The sequence below is a fragment of the Ictidomys tridecemlineatus genome, chromosome 14 (genome assembly GCF_052094955.1).
Source record: "Ictidomys tridecemlineatus isolate mIctTri1 chromosome 14, mIctTri1.hap1, whole genome shotgun sequence".
NCBI lineage: Eukaryota > Metazoa > Chordata > Mammalia > Rodentia > Sciuridae > Ictidomys > Ictidomys tridecemlineatus.
The window spans coordinates 51,742,836-51,763,778 of record NC_135490.1 but is presented as its reverse complement, the minus strand read 5'-3'; the positions used below and the strand labels follow the sequence as shown (position 1 = coordinate 51,763,778).

The following is a 20,943-nucleotide window of genomic DNA, read 5'->3' as shown; positions in this document are numbered from 1 at the left end:
TGGACCGAACCCACCACCAGTGGCGGCAAATGAGGCTGGGCGGTGGACGCTGAGGGCGCTGCGGAGCCGTGGTTTGCCTTCGTGGCGGCTTCCGTGGGAGACGAAGTGGATTTGAGGCTTCCCGTGGAGTGAAAGAATTGGCTCAAAACTGCTTGTCTCCCATGGGCTGGGCCGGCTGCAGAAAGACTGCCCGATACAGGCTTCCGCAGAGACATTGCAGGACGGGTAGTGGTGGCCCGCCTACAGGGCCCAGCCGGTAGCGCGAGCCCGCCCCCGTTCCAGGGAGTCTGCGGGAGCGAGCACGCCGCGACCTTGCCCTGAGGCGGGGCGGAGGCGGGGCCTTGCCTCCTCAAATGAGACAGAGGGGGCGGAGTGGCTATCATTTTGCGCCAAAATCCGAGCGGAATCCGGGTGTAGCTGGGGAGCTGGGTGATCACTGCTGCTGTCATGGTTCGTCCGCTAAACTGCATTGTCGCCGTGTCCTAGAACATGGGCATCGGCAAGAACGGGGACCTGCCCTGGCCCCTGCTCAGGTATCAGCCGGGCTGGAGGTGAGGGTACAAAGGCTGCACTCACTGGCTTAAATCTAGTCACCTGGGTGCGGACGCACAGGGCCTACTGGCCAACTGGAGCCAGTTCCAATGGACAAGGGCATGGAGACCCTAGGTGGCCTCCGCGGCTATATCACAAAGCCAAATTGTTGATTTCCCACGGGATCCTGCTTCCCTGCCACGGCCTCTGCCCTGTGGTGCTCTGGCCTAGGGCAAAGTCCCTTGCCTGGAGAACACCACCCTCTGCAAAGTACAATGTTTGTCATGCGCGTTAGAACCTGAGCCAACCAGATAATGTTTTGAGTAACGCTGTGTTTCTCTAACTTGCAGGAATGAATTCAAGTATTTCCAAAGAATGATGACAACCCCTTCAGTAGAAGGTAATGAAGGCATTTTTAAATGTTTGGGATTGTCAAGGATTTTTCTTGAAGTTTTCCAATGCAATTGTTGTTTTAAATGGAAAGCTTCACATTAATCTGGGATCTTTAATCTTACTAAAAATCTGTCTGAAGTTCCCAAGGTTCATTAAGCGTCCCTTTTTTAAAAATTCTGGGCACATGTACAGTTCAGGTATTGCAAAATTGGCAGCTGAACAGAGGTCTTCACATTGGAGTTTAGCGCTCCAAATGGAGGCCAAAGGAGGTCTTTGGAAGAGCTGCTGGGAGAGATGGTAAACCTGAACTGGGGCAAAGATGAAGAGAGTGGCTACAGGATCCTCCACATGAGTTATTTGGAATGTAATTATGATGCATGAAGGCATCAATGATGAACTCTCAGCATTTCAGTGTGGGAGAATCTCAGTGACTAGAAGAATTAAGGAATGGAGAATGGTGTGCGATTGTGATGAGGATGATTTTGAGTTGTCTGTAAGGACATCCAGGACAATTTCAGACAGAGAGAGCTAGGTGAGTTGAGCTATGGGAGAAAAGAGGATAAACAAAGAAAAAAATATGAAAATGGAGGAATACCCTGCTTAAAACCTAAGAAACGTGTATTTGTGGGTATAGGAAGAGGAATGGCAGAATAAATAAGGAAAGTCAGAGGGAGCAGATGCTGCATAACATTAATAAAAGATATAAGGCCCTTGGAATTGGCTATTATGTCGCTGGTAGAGACAAAATGGCAAGAGCGGAAAGCTCCAGGGACACAAATCCCTCTCAAGAATCCTTAAGTATGATCTGATAATATTAATGTTTCTTTGATCCAAATGTCTTGACTCAAGGTCTTTTTTTTTCCTCCTGAGAAGTCAAAAATGGAATCTATATATATATCAGGTTTTTACAAAAGCATTATCTGTGGAAGTATAATGCTGAAAAGGCAAGAGTTCAACGTAACCTGTTTTAAGATAAATTGAGGAAACTGTTAAGGAACTGTTTTTTTAAATATGATGATGGAAATCTACAAAGTACCCAAATATGAATAGTGTGATTATCCAACAATGATAACTACTCATATGCTGAACATTGTTCTAAGTCTAATCACCCCAACAATTGTAGAGGTAGGCACTATTCTTATCCCTATTTCATAGCCAAGGAAATTAAGACGGAGGAGTACTGGTTAAGACGGAGGATGCCTGGTTAATAATGATAGAATGCATTGGATTAGAACACTTCAACCCAAAAATCTTCCCTCTTTACTACATCATATGTAGTTGCAATTGATTATAATTAAATATTGGATACAAGTTGGGTAAAGTCCGAGGGGAAAATAAATACTATATTTAGGTTAGGAAAGATAAATGTAAATTTTGGTAAAGCTGTTTTAAGTTTTAATATTTTTAAAGCAAATCCACTAGATGTCACTATGACAAATATCTACATGTATATGATTAAAAATATTTGTATAGTCCCAAAATATATTTATCCTTTCCATGTGATTTTATAGGTAAACAGAATCTGGTGATTATTGGTAGGAAGACCTGGTTCTCTATTCCTGAAAAGAATCGACCTTTAAAGGACAGAATTAATATAGTTCTCAGTAGAGAACTCAAGTAAGTACTATAACATAAAGTCACTACAGGAAAGTCATGTTCCATTTATTAAAGTGCATACCAGTATATGACAAGATGAAATAGTATAAAAGTAGCTATTAGTGAAGCTACCTAATATCACAAAGGTGATTACAGAAAATGAATAAGTTGTTACACCACATGGCAACTTATTCTGCTCCTTAAGTGACTAATGGATTTTAACACCTTGAAATGTTATATTAATAGATTTGCAAGTTACCTTGAATCTTCAATAAACTTAAATATCAGTTATACAATGTAATCAATAACTTTTTCCTAGTTTCACATAAAATCACAATATTCAAGTTTTGGGATTTGCCAAAATTAAGCAATTATCCTATCTTCAGTTGACTTAACACAAACATAAGAAGATATGAATTTTAGGATTTTAAAAGTGGTTATAATCTTATGCCCTGCTATTCCTAGTTAACTGGATTACCTGAATATCACTGCACTTGTGTTCATTTCCCCGTGTCTGAAGGCAAAATATTTTAAAGCATTGAAAATGGCTCTAGGAATTGTCTAGAGAAGGGAGCATGTCTAGTTGGTTTCTGCTAACAATGGAGTAGATAGTTCCTGACACCAGAAATGCCAAGGCGAAAAGCAGGGTGTGGAATTATTGCCCCATGAAGTCATCTCCGGTGGCTTCCATGTCATTTACACCACATGTAGTATATCCTGATTTCTATTTTGTTTCTTTTTGTTGATAGTGGCATTGATCCTAACCTAATAAAATAATTTTCCATACCTCATGGTTTTGCTTTGGTGGAGGGGTAATGCAAATTAAACTTAAGGGAAAGTTTGGGATCAAAATGTTGAGCATTCTTCCTTAAACTAATAATGTAGTTACCAAAAAGAGTGCAGTATCATAAGGTACTACTTGCTTGACAACAGTGGTCATAATGGTCATAATATTCCTTTCCTGCATGTATCAGTTAGGGTTCAACCAGAAAATATTTATCTATATGGATTTTTTTTTTCTTTGAGGCAGTGTCTTGCTAAGTTATCGAGAATGGCCTTGGGCTTAGCAATTCTTCTGCCTCAGTCTCCCAGGTCATAGGATTATTTATTTTTTAAATTTTGAGATAGGGTCTCACTATGTTGCCAAGGCTGGCCTCGAGCTTGTGATCCTCCTGCCTCAACCTTCTGAGTCACTATGGATACAGGCACTTTTATCAGTCTTATTGCAAGGAATTGGCTTTCACAGTTGTATGAGAAACCAAAACTCTTTGGAGCAGGCCATTGGGCTGAAATACTCTAGCCAGGGCTAAGGCAACACAGGTAAAATTTCTTCTTCTAGGAAACTTCAGCTCTGTTCTTAAAGCCTTTGAATTGATGAATCAGGCCTACCCAGATTAAAGTCAACTAATTACAGATGTTATCACATCTACAAAATACCTTGGCAGCACCACTTGAAATACTCTTTTAATAACCAGTAACCGTGGCCTACCCAAGTTAATATACCCTGGGAAAGAAAAAAATTGTACAGCTATAGGCTAACAGATTCAGGCTCATAGACATTTTCTGCCACATCTGTCCTAGAATGTCATAGGTAAAAAACTAGATTTACCAGGGTGTTTGCATTGATTGCCTCGGGGTGATGGGAAATACATTGATGTGTGTCCTGCCATCTGCCTTGGTCTTTATGCTATTCCTTTTCCTGGTAGCTAGGATATTCTGATGATATCTTTTCTTCATAGAAACCAAATTCACAGAGTATATTGCCATTCCCAGAGACTTTTAATAACATGAATACTATTCAAGTTTATTTATGACTATCTTCAACTAAAATAAACATAAAGAAATCTCAGTGGGGAGGATGTTCAGTTGAGCCAGGATTTCTCCTTAAATGATGAGTCTAATTTTTTTTTTTATGATTCCCCCTGTGGTGTATGTAATTGGGTTTAGCTGCTTCTTACGTATGTATATATAACATTTTTTGGTGTATTTAACTTTTTTTTAGGGCTGAGAAAATTTGAAGTCTTTATTATCAAGCATACCAGAGAAACAGTAATGCCAGTTAGTAAAATATTTTACTAGGGTTTTTTTGTTGTTGTTGTTCTCCTGTCTCCCTGCTTGTTAGCCAGTTCCACACATATACTGAGAACCTGCTGGGTCCTGCACAAAAGGGCAGTTTAACAATCAGAAACCACTATATTTTTGTGCAAGTTTTTAAAGGTACTTAATTTTTTTTAACCTCCTTCCCAGTACAGAAAGAAATTGAATCCTCTAAGTAACCTCAATTCAGTGCCAAACATACTTATTTGTGGTAACTATTTAGTTAATGAGGAATGGGGGAAAGTGTTTTCCCAAAGCTTTCTGGACAAATTGTGACTTTTTAAGAGAACCAAGGATGGAGAGGGTGACTACTAATAGGTCTCTTTTTGTTGTGAACTAGTGGTAGTTGCACAAATCTAAATATACTGAAAATCACCAATTTTTACACTTTAAAAGGGTGAATTGTGTGGTATTGTGATTTATATCACACAAAGCAGATTTTTAAAGTATTTGGTACCAAAAATTAAGTAAAGAATTTTTACTACAATGCATCTTGACACCATCTCTAAAAAATCCAAAATATCTTCCATGATTTAAGATGTTGTAAATCATCTTCAATCCATGAAAGTTATCTAAATTTTATATCATGTATATATATATTTTTCATCTCACTCTCATATCTTTTCTAGTGATTAACACACTCTCTGCTTCTTAAAGTCTATCTCTCCAACTCATAAATTTAGCATAGCAAACACTGACAGACCTTGCTTCTTAAGTCTACTCTGGTACCTAGTAACTTTGGGGCCTTCAGCAGGTTAAACCTAAAAGTTTGCTAAACCTAAACTTCTTTACATACTAAGTAGATTAATAATGACAGTTTTTGAAGGTTCACTGAAATTTTATATATAAAGTTTCTGCTCACAAGATACCTTACATGTCAGTTTCTACCCCTACACCTTGTAAATTTATAGCTTCTAGAAAATATTAACATGAACAAAATCACAATGAACACATTCATGATCTCATTTTCTTTTCTTTTTTTTAATATTTTTTTTCTTTCTTTCTTTGGTGCTGAGGATCAAACCAGTGCCTCACATGTGCCAGGCAAGCATTCTACCACTGAGCCACAACCCCATCCCCTCATTTTCATTTTAATAAAACACTTCGTTCTTTTTTTTGTTGATTGTGAGACAAAAATCTCATCCTATCTAAATTACTATTTTCCTCAACTCCCACTTTTTTCTAAATTCTATTTTTCTCTGACTTCAGGACCTTCTACTATTGCCCCATCCATTGGCATTTTAATCCTCACCACAGATTACATTCTTTTACCCTCAACTTTGTCTCAGCTTTCTTGTGTTAAATAACTGCACTGTAACTATCAATAGTATCTGTGGGTAGTCTGTCATCTGTGTGCTTTTGCACGTCTTTATCTTCTTTGACACCCAGCTAAAGAGTCATTGTTCCCTCTTCACCCCAACCCAGATGATGCACTGTTTCTGGACTCCTGAAGTATCCTCTGCGCATCTTCATTGTGTGTCTTTTTCATATGTTATGGCCACTGCTGAGATATTCTTTTGACTACCATCATGATCTTTTGGGTGCCAGGACTACTGTTTTGTTTTTGAAATCTCTTGTCCCAGTATCTAACATAGATATAGCATAGTAGGGATTCAGAACTCTTCAAAAGGAATGCTCCACAAGTTACTTATAGAAAGAGAATAATCCCACTTGGGAAAAGTTTGCAACCTGTTTTTTTCCCCACTTAATTATTTACAGAAAATAAATTTTTATAAATATCTGTAGTGGTCACATGAGGATAGATCATACTTGAAATAGTTGGTAATTGTTGGAAATCAAATTTTTAAAAGCTGAGTATAAATGGTCTCAAGTTGAACATTATTTCTCAATTCTACATAAGACACCATTCTAGCCTGAGGCTTTTGTGATTAAGTAGTATCCCAGCAGTCCCCAAAGATATCAGGCCAGAATTTGATCTGCAATGCATTTATCTTTTACATCAAGCACAGTGGGAAGGGATAAGGTCTCTATAGTAGCCTGGAGTAATCAGATAAGGCTGCTTGAGGCCAGAGGACATGGAGTAGGGAGGTTGCCTAATCTAAGCCCCAGCATCCCAATGTCTCAGGCCTGGTATCTCAGGCACTTAAAGCCCCTGGTCACCCATTAAATATCTGTTGTAATGTAAGCTGCTGGAGTTCAACTACCATGCCCACCAATTCCTAGCTGTGTGATCATCGGTTACTTAACCCCTCATCTTTAATCTCACCTGTAAAAAGGAATAGTACCTACGTAAGATTAGTATTTATATTAAGTGGAATGCCTACTGTGTGCATTATATTATTTCATCATCACAAAACTCTTGGTCAGAAACAAGATACCAAGAATACCCACTTGGGTCTTGACACAGAATACATGTACTGTTACAAACCAGCTCTCCCTTCTTGGAAAATCCAATCTAGATTGGTTTGAAGAAAGATTATAGGCAGGAAATTAGCACTGAAACAAGGCATGATATAAAATGTTTACTATGTGTTATTCACTGTTCTTTTCTATAATGTGTGCTGCAAAGGGACTAACAGACTCAAATATTAGCTGGACTTTTTGCCTGTTCTTTTTTAGCCATCTAGGGGTCTAGTGTTTCCTGTGAAACATTTCTAAACTAATGTTTTAGCAACATTTTTCAGAAGCATTTCCTCTAGCCTTTGCTAAAACTTAAATCTGAAACCAATCCTTAATCAGGTTTTTGCTTTTGCAAACTCACTACAAAGGGCAATGAAATCTTCACAAAATTATCACCCCTTTCTTTGAGGTCCACACCAACAATTTATAACACCTTGGAAGTCATATTGCTATTATACATCCACTTTAAGGATAGTGCTTCCTGTCTGAGCACGGTGGCACACACCTGTAATCCCAGTGACTCAAGAGACTAAGCAGGAGGATCACAAATTCAAGGCCAATCTAGGCAACTTAGTGAGACCCTGTCTCAAAATAAAGAATTTTAGGAAATTTCAGGAAGGTAGTTCAATGGTAAAGTGCCCCTGAGTTCAGTCTCTAGTACCACAAATAAAAAAAGAATGCTTCTTTCAGTTTTTCCTCATATCAGTTCCTGTATCACCATTTTCCATTCTACTCCATCTTTGTTATCCATCCTTACTTCAGCATCTTTACTTACTAAAACCACCATGACTATTTCAGTTGTCCTGTACTTTATTAACTAGACTATCTTCTCCAATTCCAAATTTTTGAAGTCTAAGTTTTCTCCCTGAACAGCCTAGTCCAACTCAGCCCTTATGACTGCCCTGATTCCTTAAGAGATAGTTCATTTAACTTCACCCTGGTCTCCACTTCTTTTTCTAGGCTGAGTCAAAGTATATTCTTTGCTCTATCCTAACTTCTTTACCAGATGACAAAGAGTGAAATAAGCAAAATAAATTTCAGGAGGAGAGGGAGGATGCAACCAAGAGAATGAATAATCCCCATTAGTTCTTGATTAATCATTGTTATAACCTCTAGTTCAAAGGCAGTTATGTAATCTTTTTAAAGCACCAGCCTAAGACCTTGACATTGAATTGTAATTTTTGTTCCATATCTAATTAATATGAAAGCCTAGTTCTGCATGTTTCCTCATTTATAAATGGAATTAGACCCCCTCCTCCCTGCCAAAACAATAATTGGTTTGGAGATTGAGAGAGATTGTTAGTTCACATAAACAGTAAAATTATTGAACTTTTCCCTTTTGGGTTTTTAATTATATAAGTAGCAAAAAACTGATTTTCAAATAGTTCAACCATTTCTGTTTGTTTGGAACAGTAAAGTTTTTTTTTTTCCACTCCCCAAAGGTATTAGCAGTTTGAATATTGCTGCAAACTTATCTACACTCAAATATTCTCTTTCCAATATTTTATTATGAAAATTTTCAAACATACACAAAGAACTTTAAATAGCTATATACCACCACTTAGATTCTACGAATAACATTTTTTTTGTGTTAACTTTATCACATATCCATCTGTTCAGCTTGTCTTGTTCATATTTGCATGTCAAAATTAATTGCAGCCTTCTATTCTTCATACATATAATTAACTAGAATTCAGTATTTCTCTACAGTTTTTTTTCTTTTAAGGTAAATATTACAATGAGGTGCACAAGTCTTAAATGTACATTTATTAAAGTTTTGACAAATGTGTATACCTGTGTAACCCAGCCCCTATCAAAGATACAGAAAAGATAACCCCCAGAAAGTTGTCTCATGTCCCCTCACAATTCTTTATGCCACTACTTTAGAGACTACTGTTGTGACTTTATATCACATATGATTTTGATTAACATATGGACCCTAGATGTACAAATGTAGGTAGGTATTGATTGTAGGCCATACTTTTTTTAAAGGATTCATATTTATGATGATTTTGGTTTTATAATCACTGCTTCCTATTCATATAATTTGATTAATATGGATGGGTTTTACAAAAATTGTATGTAATTCTTTTACTTTTAGAGAACTTCCAAAAGGAGCTCATTTTCTTGCCAAAAGTCTGACCGATGCCTTAAAACTTACTGAGCAGCCAGAATTAGCAAGTAAAATAGACATGATTTGGATAGTAGGAGGCAGTTCTGTTTATAAGGTAAGTAGAGTTATCTACAAATAAAAAGAAATGTTCCCTACTTTCTTTTAGTTCTCTTGACATTTAAAGGGAGTTTGGGAGAAAACATTAAGCCATAAGCATAAGAAACAGTACATTATCTCTAAAAAAGTTAGATATTTTGTCATTCTGAATTATTTGATTTTGTCCCTGCAACGTAAACTAAATAAAAATGTAAAAGTAAAATGTTTGGTCTATATGAGTCTATTTTCTTTTTATTGACTAATAGTTGTATACTTATTGTGTACAACATGTTTTGAAATATGTATACTTTGTGAAATGGCTAAATCAAGCCAATTAGCATATAAATAACACCTCACTTTTTATGGTGAGAACACTTAAAATCATTCTTGAGCCATTTTCAAGAGTACAATATAAGGTTGGTAATAACTAAAGTCATCACGTTGCATGATAGACCTTTGGAGCTTATTCTTCCTATTTAACTGAAATTTTGTGTCCTTTAAACAACATCTCCCCACATACCACTTTATTTCCAATTCAAAATACTAGTTAATATTTACAGCTTAAGAACCATTCTAAATGTCTCCCCAAGATTTGCATTTGCACTGTACTAGTTTCTACCTCCACCCCCATCCCCATGCCCTAAATAAGCTGTTATATACCTTCTCTTACAGGATGAAAATCTCACTGAGAAAAGAGTAGGGGTCTAGTTGATATATACTTACTAGATGTATATGAATTTGTTAAAAGCAGAAAGCTTTTCCTCAATAATTTTCATTTAATGTAAGGACATAAGAGAAGGGTTTCATGATTTCAGATCAAAAGGATAAATAGTTGGGCTGGGGATGTGGCTCAAGTGGTAGCACGCTCGCCTGGCATGCTTGCGTCCCGGGTTCAATCCTCAGCACCACATACAAACAAAGATGTTGTGTCTGCCGAAAACTACTCTCTCTCTCTCTCTCTCTTTAAAAAAACGGGAGGGGGGGTAAATAGTGTGTTAATGAAGAATTCTTTTTTCTGATACAAATTGACTTCCAGCTTTTTTTAAAAAAATGAGGATACTAAATAGAATTCTTTAGCTCTTGACCTGGGTACAGTGCTGAGGCAAGAGGATATTAAATTCAAAGCCAGCCTCAGCAACAGCAAGGCACTAAGCACCTCAGTGAGACCCTGTCTTTAAATCTCTAATAAAAAGGACTGAGAATGTTGATGAGTGCCCCTGAGTTCAATCCCTGGTACACCCCACTCCCCCCAAAAAAGCACTATTGAAAGGGTAACATTTAGAGGGAAAAGAAAAATCAGTCCCTACCTTTTGGGGTTTAGGGTAAAATATACACTGAAATTATTTGAGAAAGAAGAGGTATTCCAGGATCTTAGAAGGGATTTTAGAAACTCTCAGTTTCTTATGTTCCTGATTCCACAATCTCTTCTTTTTTCCCCATTGTAATAAGGGGAAATGAACATTTTTCTTCTTTAGTCTTTCCATCCACATATGAATTTCTTCTAGAAAACAAGTTCATTTTATTATTTATCACATTTTGAGTGACTCAAATCATATCACTTGAAAATGTACTTTTTAATAAGCACTAAGTACTTAAAAACATGTATATAAAATGACTTTTGTATAAGGAAATAAAGCCTTCAGGTGATTTGTGTTATTCACGTGCCTCTCATCACAGCTGCTCATCAGTCATTCAGGCTGATCTTCCCAAGTACCACGTAAATAAAGTTTCATTGGAACACAGCCACACTTGTTTGTTTAGTGTCATCTGTGGCTGCTTCTGCCTATAAAAGTAAGAAACCGTATGACCCTCAAACCCTAAAGTGTTTACTGCCTGACTATTCACAGAAAGTTTGCCTCACACCATCAACTTTGATATAGAACTTAAAATGCTGCTGTGATTGGTTAATCCCACTCAGTTGTTCTGGGTTTTGTTTGTTTGTTTGTCTTGTTTTTTTGTTTTTTGTACAGTAAGAATTACTAGGGGCTAGGAATGTAGCTCAGTGGTAGAATGCCTACCTAGCATGCATGAGGCCCTGGGTTCAATCCCTAGCACCACACAAAAAAAGAATAGAATATTTATTTGGTTGTAGCAAAGATAACAATGGTTTAATACAAATGTAAGTATTCAAAATAAAATTTGTTCAGTGTCCCACTAAGTTTTTCTGGGTTTTTGGTTTGTTTTTTTGTTTTTGTTTTTGTTTTGTTTTGTTTTGTTTTGATTTTGTATAGTAAGAATTACTAGGGGCTGGGAATGTAGCTCAGTGGTAGAATGCCTACCTAGCATGCATGAGGCCCTGGATTCAATCCCTAGCACCACACACACACAAAAAAAAAGAATATTTATTTGGTTGTAGCAAAGATAACAATGGTTTAATATAAATATAAGTTTTCAAAATAAAATTTGTTCAGTTCCCTTATTTGGAACTTTAAGAATAACAAACACCTGGAGTTTTACATATGTATGTATGCATATAAAAATATTTTTTCTTTTAATCAATACACGTTTGAGAATCAAGTTATTACTGCAAAGCAAAATACACAAAAAACGTTATTGCTTTGGTGAGTCTGTAAAGGATTCATACTGTTTATTAAAATTTTTAAGATATTTGTTTGAGAGCAATCCTTTCCGTAGAAACTGTCAATAGAACTGTAGATAGTAGTTAGAAAAATCATTTAACAAAAAAGGCTATAGTTGTTAGCAACAAGAGGCATGTTAAATTACTGTATTGAGGGAAGAAAGCAATATTAAATTTTATATGAGTGTGCTGAGTAGGCCCTTGGTGTTCAGTAGTCAAGATCACATGAAACTGTACTATCTTGTATGGATATACATATGTAAGTTTTTCTTTGGAAAATAACTTGATAACTTTGGATTAATGTCCCTTATTTATTTATTTGTTTGTTTGTTTGTTTGTTTATTCATTTTTCGTGGCCCTGGGCCTTACATATTCAGATTAACGCTTTTTTTTCAATATTTTATTAGTTGTTGATGGATCTTTATTTATTTTCATGTGGTGCTGAAAATCAAACCCAGTTCCTCACACATGCTAGGCAAGCACTCTACCGCTGAGCCACAACTCCAGCCACAGATTAACTCTTAAAAGAGCAGCCAAAGGAAAACAACCAAACTGAATTCTTAAATCAAAAAGTATTTCTCATAAGCAAACTAGAGACCAGAATATAATAATTATGATTATGATTAGTTCCATTCTTAATGTAACTAAGGCACATTTTAGAGGATCCCAGATTTAAGAATAGGGTATTTATGTAGTATACTTTGGCAATAATAAACAAGTCTTTAAGGCCTAGTATAAGGCATTTCTTTAGTAACTAAAACAAACAAAAATCTTAGAGTGTCTTATGATATAGATTAAGGAAAGTGATGCCTTTTTTGTTTTGTTTCAAAGGAAGCCATGATTCAACCAGGCCATATTAAATTGTTTGTGACAAGGATCATGCAGGAATTTGAAAGTGACACATTTTTTCCCAGAAATTGATTTGGAGAAATATAAACTTCTTCCAGAGTAAGTATAAAGTTCTTATTAAAGTGCTTTTGGACTTTCTATGTAAGAATTATAGAAAAGAACATTTTCTTCTTTCAAATTGAGTTCAGGGTAGGAATGCGTTATTGTATATAGATAAAGTTAGGAATCTTTAGACATCTTCAGTATACTGGAAATGCTCGGTATATTAATGATGTCAATAAAATCTAGAATTAATGTATTCAGTTCAACCTAGGAGAGTCAGACATGTCATAGGCACTGGGTAAATAGTGTTGACTAGGCCTGATGATATTGCTGACCCCCTGGAGATACACTTTCTGGTCAGGGGGAGTGCAAGTGACAGTCATAAAAAGAGGTGTTGGGTAGAGAACTAAAACATTGGGATGTGATAGACATGGAGTAGTCTGAGAAGTCCTCTCAGAAGAATGACATCTATAGTGAGATCTAAATGTGAAGAAGCCAGCCATGTAATAGCAAGAAGAGAATTCCAGGAACCAGAAATAGCTAGTTCAGAGGCTGAGGCAGAAATGAGATTGGCCTCTTCCCTGAGTCTGAATGCTACTGTGGCCAGTGGGAGCAAGGGGGAAGCCAACAAGGGTCAAACTGGGTGCAGGTTTAGTGAGTCTGAAAGGAGAGTTACAATGTTCTAGCTGCTTTATTGGAATGGACTGCAGGGGGACAAGAGTGAAGCAAGGAGACCAGTTAGTAATTCAGATGAAAGTTGAGGGGACTCAGATAAAGGTGGTAGCAATAGTGGAGGTGGAGAGAAGTTATACTTGCCTTCCTGTGCAGTTGTGACTCCAGCATGAGGCTGCTAAATCTTGAAAGCTCACAACATTTTTAGTTTAAAAGCACATTTCGCCATATTCTATAGAGAGAAAAAGATTAATTATATCAACCCTTTTAGACCAGCTTTTAGAGCATTCTTTCAGATATTCTCATTTGTATCTAGTAATTATCCCTTGAGTGTGAGTTTGTTTTTGAAATGCCCCCTAAATGAACCTTCAGAGCAAAGTCAATAAATGGATGGCCAAGCTTTATAATAATAGTCTATTACTCTACAGAGTAATAGCCTTAGATCAAATGAAGTGAATGATTTTTCTTGAGCTCTTAACTCTAAAGAAAACTGAAAAGCATAAGAACTCTAAGCAGCTGAAATACAGGCTTGTGCTTAGGCTCCAAAGGTGACTACTTAGAAAAATCACATATGGAAATTTTATATAAATTTATGTAAATATCAGTTGTTTAACTTTGTCATACCTTACGTATTTTCTCTTCTGCTTTAATTGCTGAGTGTCACATTATATGGATATTGAGCTCAACTTTTCTTCATTTCTTACCTTTCTCTTTGCTGCTAACAACTGTGTGAATCAGCTTTATTTAAATACCTTTCCATCTTTCCAAGTCTTACTACTCTTAATCAGAACACTTTTCAAAACTGGAATCTTTGATAATTTAAAACAAATACCATTCTGCCTCTCCAGATTTAAAGAAAAAAAATGTAGCATCTTTACTGAAATGTCCTGCATATATCATAGCATTTATTATACTAGTGTTTAATTCACTAATGTTGGTATATTTACAAAGTTGTACAACCATCAGCACAATCTCAAGTGGCTATAAGTATGAGGGTTTTTTCCTGAACTCCCAGTTCTGCTCCACTGATATGTATGTATATCTTCATGCCAATACCACAAGGTCTTCATTACTAACTTGTGAAATCAGAAAGTATAGTTTTTCCAACTTTGCTTTTTTTTCCAAGATTGGTTTAGCTCTTCTGGGCCCCTTGCATTTCCATACGAATTTTATGATCAGTTTGTCAGTTTCTGCCAGAAAGCAAGTTGTGATTTTGATAGGTGTCATCTGTAGGTTACTCTGGAGAGTATTGCCATTTCAATATTAAGTCTTCCAGACTTTGAGCCAGTGATGTCTTTCCATGTACTTAGGTCCTCTTTAATTTCTGTCAGTAAAATTTTGGTTGTATGTCTTGTACTTCTTTGTTAGTGTTTAATTCCTTTTATTTTTCCTTTTATTTCCTGTTTGTTCCTAGTGTTTAGAGACATGAGATGGGAGGGAAAGGGAGAGAAAAGTGAAATTGCATGGAAATGAAGGGAGACCCTCATTGCTATACAGAATTACATATAAGAGGTTGTGAGGGGAATGGGAAAATTATCATGGAGAGAAATGAATTACAGTAGATGGGGTAGAGAGAGAAGATGTGAGGGAAGGGGAGGGGGGATAGTAGGGGATAGGAAAAGTAGTAGAATACAACAATTACTAATAGGGCATTATGTAAAATTGTGGATGTGTAACCTACGTGATTCTGCAATCTGCATTTGGGGTAAAAATTGGGAGTTCATAACCCACTTCAATCTAATGTATGAAATATGATATGTCAAGAGCTTTGTAATGTTGTGAACAACCAATAAAAAATGAAAAAAATAGAAATACAAGTGATTTGGGTTTATTAATCTGATATCCTACAACCTTGCTGAATTCAATAGTTCTAATTGTTAGTAGATTTCTTAGGATTTTATTTATAAGGTATAATGTCATTTGCAAATAGAGATAGTTTAATTTCTAGTTTAGATGTTTTTTTTTTTTATTTCTTGCTTAATTGCCTGACTAGAACTTCAGTATGATGTTGTCTGGAAGAGGAAAAGATCAGATGTCTTAGAGGGTAATGATTTAGTCTTCCTCGATAAAGTATAGTAGCTTTGAGTTGTCACACATGTCCTTTATCAGACTGAGGAAGATTCCTTCTATTTCTAGTTCATCTAGTATTTTTTTCATGAAGAGGTGTTGGATTTTGCCATGTAACTTTCTAAGTCTATTAGGTAATCATGGGTTCTTTGTCTTTTGCTAATTAATAATTTAATATACCATCAATACACTATATTACCTTCACTGATTTTCATGGTAATCTTGCATTTCTGGGATAAACTTCACTTGGTAATTGTGTATAAGCCTTTTTATATGTTGCTAGATTCAATTTGCTAGAATTTTGTTGAGAATTTTACATTTGTAATCAAAAGGGATATTGAGCTTCTTTGTTATGTCTTCACCTAGATTTGGTATCAGGATAACACTAACCTCACAAAATGAGCTGGAAAGTGTTCATTTTTCTGTTGTTTTCAGAAGAGTCTTTGAAGGAAACTCTTCCACTGCAAGTTGTTATGGTCCTCTGTACTTTTGGGCCTGTACTAACATCACAACAGCCTCCTTAACGTGGGGTAGAGGGAATTCCTAAAGGGGAAAATAAGGAGAAGAGAAAAAGGAAACCTGCAAAGTAAATGTACTTTGTCCCTAAAGTCTGTAACCATGCTCAATTCTAGAGCTTTCTCTCCAAATCTGTCTACATTAGAGAACTTATCGTTTCCTACTCTCCAAAAATGAGCTTTGATCACTTTTTACCTTTTCCTCTTTTTCCCACAGTAACCCCTTAGTTTGGACCCCCATTTTCTTGTGTTTGTATAGGTTTCAGTTCAAACACAGTCTTTTATTAACACCATACTTTTTGGTTTAAAAAAAAAGAAAGCAATAGTATAATGAAATAAAAATGACAGTGAGAACTATTGTGAGATGAAAAGAGAATAAAATTAGAAAATAGATAAAGCCACAAATGGTAGACACCGAAGAGCAGAAGTTAATATTAACAAAATAAGATGTGTTGGGGTTTAAGTGTGCAGAGTTTAGCTCCCTCAGTCCTGACATACTGCAAGAGCTGTGGCTGTGATTTAGGTCAGCTGAGGCAAACCTCAGCTAGGAGGAGGAAAAGTTCTCTTCCCTTATCACAAGTCACAAGTTCTGCATGGTTTGGCCAAGAGGAAGAAGCTTCCTGCATACTGGACCTGGGAACAGTACATTCGGGGATTAGATAATGTCTACAAAGAACTTTGGGAGGGTACTTATCAAATGAACAGGAACAATCTGAATTTAGCTCTGTGTACCCGCTGAGGCATGATATTTGGGCTATGTGGGTGAAGTGTTACTGAAGAATTGCTTGCTTTGTTAGAAGAAGAATATAAAAGGAACTTGCAAATAAACCTCAGCATGCAGTTGCAATTGCTGCCTTGGCTCTGCATCCCCTATGTCCCGGTTATTTCGCGACCCTTACCCAGGGACCCAAACGCTCTAGACGTTCACAAAGATGGTTCTACTTTGTGGCTCCCTTTTTTTTTTCCCCATAGGTCATTTTCTGTGCAATTATTCTTTCAACCACACTATGCTAGCCTGTCCTCTCAAGCTCTGTCCTCATTCATCTTGGAAGAAATTTTTCTATCTCAGACTGTCACATGAAGGCCCAACCAACCAGCAGGCCCAAGTGTTTTATATCAGCAGTTTTCTGTTTAATGAGCTCCAAACAGAATTTGCTGTCCACTTAAAAACCTTCCATGTGACTACCTAGTCAAAGATAAAGACCAAAACAGGCCTTTAGAGTCTATAATTGTCTGTTTTCATTACTATAATGAAATACCTGAGGCAGGCTAACTTTAGAAAAAAAGGTTTATTTGGCTCACAGTTATGGAGGTTCAAAGGCATGCTGCTGGCATCAGCTTGGTACTGGTGAGAACCTAAGGGCAGGGGCAGACTTGGGAAGAAGAGATCACATCTCAAAATAAGAAGCCAGAGAAAGAGTAGAATCCTACAGTCCCTTCCATGGGCATACTTCTAATTAATCCGAGTTCTTCCCACCAAGGGTCATCATTGTTGTCATGTAGTCCCTGTCCCCCTGCCCCCAGTTAAAGGTCCATAAGACACCTCCCAATATTACCTCACTAAGGACCAACACTTGAACCCTTCAGGGACAAACCATATCCAAACTATAACAGAAGTGGTAATTGGCTCCAGAGCTGACACAGGAAAACCTTATAGGTGGAAGTAGATTTCAGGTGAACTGATGTCTCCTCTTCTGACCCCACTACTTCCTGACTGTCCAAGTTCCTGGCATATTTGCCCACAGTATTTTTATATCCCTTCCTCCAACACCTGTGCTTCCTGGTTTTATTTTAGCTGCAATTTGTTTTTTTAATGGGAAACTGTTTCAGGAACTCTATTTACCTCTTAAACCTTCCATCAAATCGTCTCTGGGTTATTCTTGTGGCGCTTTGTCAGTTTAGGTCTGATATTGATTCTTACTTATTGGCTTTCTCGGTGCCTGAAGGTGCTAAATGGGGAGTCTCTGGGTGGGTGGTTCCTAACAAATAGGTGGTGTTTCCAAATCCTGTCAGACTTGAACTCAGCATCCAAGTGTGGATCTCAGACAGTTTGCTCTTTAAAAAGTTTGGAATGATGATTAGGAAATGTAATTATAACTGTTATTAAAATAGACTGAATGTGTAGATATTAGAGAAAGAAAAATGAAACAAGCAGAAATAAATTTGATTTTCACAGAGAAGATTTACATTAATACCATGGCTACTGATCATATTCAGCCAAAAGCACAGTCATTTTAAGTGTTATTATTCATGATTTTAGAAAGAACTTCTTACTGCTTTGTTTTTGTCTTATTAACTGACAGTCTTGACACTCCTGAGAATTTTACACATGAAAAAAATATGTAAATGTTACTCTTCATGACTCATTTCAAAGAGACTAAAATTATGGTTTCAAATTGGCCTAGTAAAAATCATTTGTTCAAAAAAAAAAAAGAGGCTACTACTAAAATAGTGGGACAGCAATAGCTAAGGAAATGGTTGCAAAATAAAAACATAGCTAACAAAAATTAATGCTTATTTTTACTGGGCAATGTTCATGTATATTATGAGAGAAAAAAGTTTTCCTGTATCACCCTTGTCTAATAGTTAGGGGACAAAATAAACTAGTAGTAATGGGTAGCATTTGTGGAAAACTTACTGGGTCAGGCATGGTGCTGAATTCTTTACCATAATGAGAATTCTTTACCATAATGAAGCCTTTTTATACCAGTCAGGCCTGGAGATAGAGTCACACAGCAAATCCAGGGACACTCACAGAGTGAATGTTAAACAGCTGCTGCTGACCCCCACTGGAGCAAATGGGTGCAGCCTCCAGGACACTAAGAAAGCACACTAAGATCTAGAGTGACATAAAAATGTTGATAGGAGGCAGAATGGTGAGAGCAGTCTTCAGCTGACAACCTGGGGTTTTTTGTTTTTGTTTTTGTTTTGCATTGTACTTTTTTACTTGACGAGTTATTAAGTTGTGAAAAAAGAAGTGTGTGTGTTGAGGGGGAGGGATAATAGGCTTTCCTTCCCCTCAAGCAAACAAAAGTGAATTTATTATCATTAACAAAAGTGAATTATTATTATAAGTGTGGGTTGGGTTGGGTTACCCTCCAGATAAAGAATAATTAGAGTGAGGATTGTTAAGTATTGACTGGGAGATGCTTTTAGGAGACTTTTTTTTTTTTAATTTGTTCAAATTAGTTATACATGACTGTACGATGCATTTTGACACATTGTATACAAATGGAGCACAACCTCCCCTTCCTCTGGCTGAATATGGTGTAGAGTCACACCAGTAGTGTAATCATACATGTATGTAGGGTAATAATGTCCGTCTCATTCCACCATCCTTCCCATACCACACCTCCTCCCCTCTGTACAATCCAAATTTCCTTCATTCTCCCCGCCCCTCCACCCCATTGTGGATTAGCATCTGCTTATCAGAGAAGACATTCCATCTTTGGTTTTGGGGTTTTGGTTTATTTCACTTAACATGGTATCATCTAGCTCCATCCATTTACCTGCAAATGCCATAATTGCATTCTTCTTTAAAGCTGACTAATAGTCCATTATGTGTATGTACCACATTTTCTTTATCCATTCATCTGTTGAAGGGTATTTAGATTGGTTCCATAGTTTAGCTATTGTGAGTTGAGCTGCTGTAAACATTGATGTGGTTATGTCACTGTAGTATAAGCTGTTTTTAAGTCCTTTGGGTATAAACCAAGGAGTGGGATAGCTGGGTCAGACAGTGGTTCCATTCTAAGTTTTCTGAGGAATCTTCAGACTGCTTTCCATAGTGGTTGCACCAATTTGCAATCCCACCAGCAATGTATGAGTGTGCCTTTTTCCCACATCGTCACCAACACTTACTGTTGCTTGTATTCTTGATGATTGCCATTCTGACTGGAGTGAGAAGGAATCTTAGAATAGTTTTGATTTGCATTTCTGTAATCACTAGAGATGTTGAACATCTTTCCATGTTTGATCAGTTGTAGTTCTTCTGTGAAGTATCTCTTCAGTTCCTTAGCCCATTTATTGATTGGGTTACAACCTGGGTTTTGAATGGAAAACTAAAGGGTGTAAAGAGTCAAGTGAGAGGGAAGAGGAAAGATTGAATTCATCCTGATTCTAGCCAAGAAATTGCAGTATGCCATACATTGCAGAATTAGAGCCTTATGATGCACATCTCTTGAGTAAACAGGAATTGAGAATCTGTCACCATGCCAGATACATGACTTCGGTTTTTGCTTTAAACAACTATAGATTGTATTTCATTTTCTTTTGCTTACATAAGAAATTTTTATCAGCTATAAAACTTACAAAGAATTCTTAGGAATTTTCATATTCCCTTGATGACAGAATAGAAATATACTAGGGAACTGCTATGGTGGTTAGTTTTTGAGGAAAGAATTAGGAATCAGAAGAAAAGGAGGAGAAATCACAACTTTCATTTTCTAAATTTATATACATAGTTTTGTAGGGTTTTTTCCTTATTATTTGCATATGTATTATATTTGCCTGATATTTGTCTACCTTAACAGTGGCTTACCTACAAGAAGAAAAATCTTACCTTGCTTTAGCACCGTTGATGCCTTTTGGTTGAGATTCAGGGAAGCTATGTTTTTGAGAGATTAATTATACATCTTTTTCTTTTACAGATACCCAGGTATTCTTTCTGAGGTCCAGGAGGAAAAAGGCATTAAGTACAAATTTGAAGTATATGAAAAGACTGATTAATGTGAAGATGTTTTCTGATTTATTTCATGTTATCCCTCCCTCTAAAAAATTCTGTATTTTTACATTAGAATAAAAAGACTTGTGTGGACTTTAGATCTATGGTTAATGATTTCTAAGCAGCATGTTTTATTCTCCATCAGTCATACTAGGTCATATAAAATATCATTTAGGAAGCATTTCTTGCTCTTTCTTGCTATAAGTTTCCTTCATTGGCTCTCCCCCAAAGTCTGGACTGAGTACCTAATACCTGCCTACCTATCTGCAAGACAGCTGCAGTCAACTTATATAGCATGAGTTGGCACCAG

At 36.7% G+C, this 20,943-nt stretch overlaps 1 pseudogene across 1 annotated transcript; it reads left to right on the top strand.

The window, feature by feature from the left end:
• Positions 1–394: 394 nt before the first annotated feature.
• LOC144370405 (dihydrofolate reductase-like) lies at positions 395–20,731 on the top strand (annotated as a pseudogene). The gene is made up of 6 exons (XR_013430382.1): positions 395–533; positions 882–931; positions 2,436–2,541; positions 9,080–9,206; positions 12,597–12,713; positions 20,560–20,731. The product of XR_013430382.1 is annotated as a dihydrofolate reductase-like (transcript).
• The last annotated feature ends 212 nt before the right edge of the window (positions 20,732–20,943 follow it).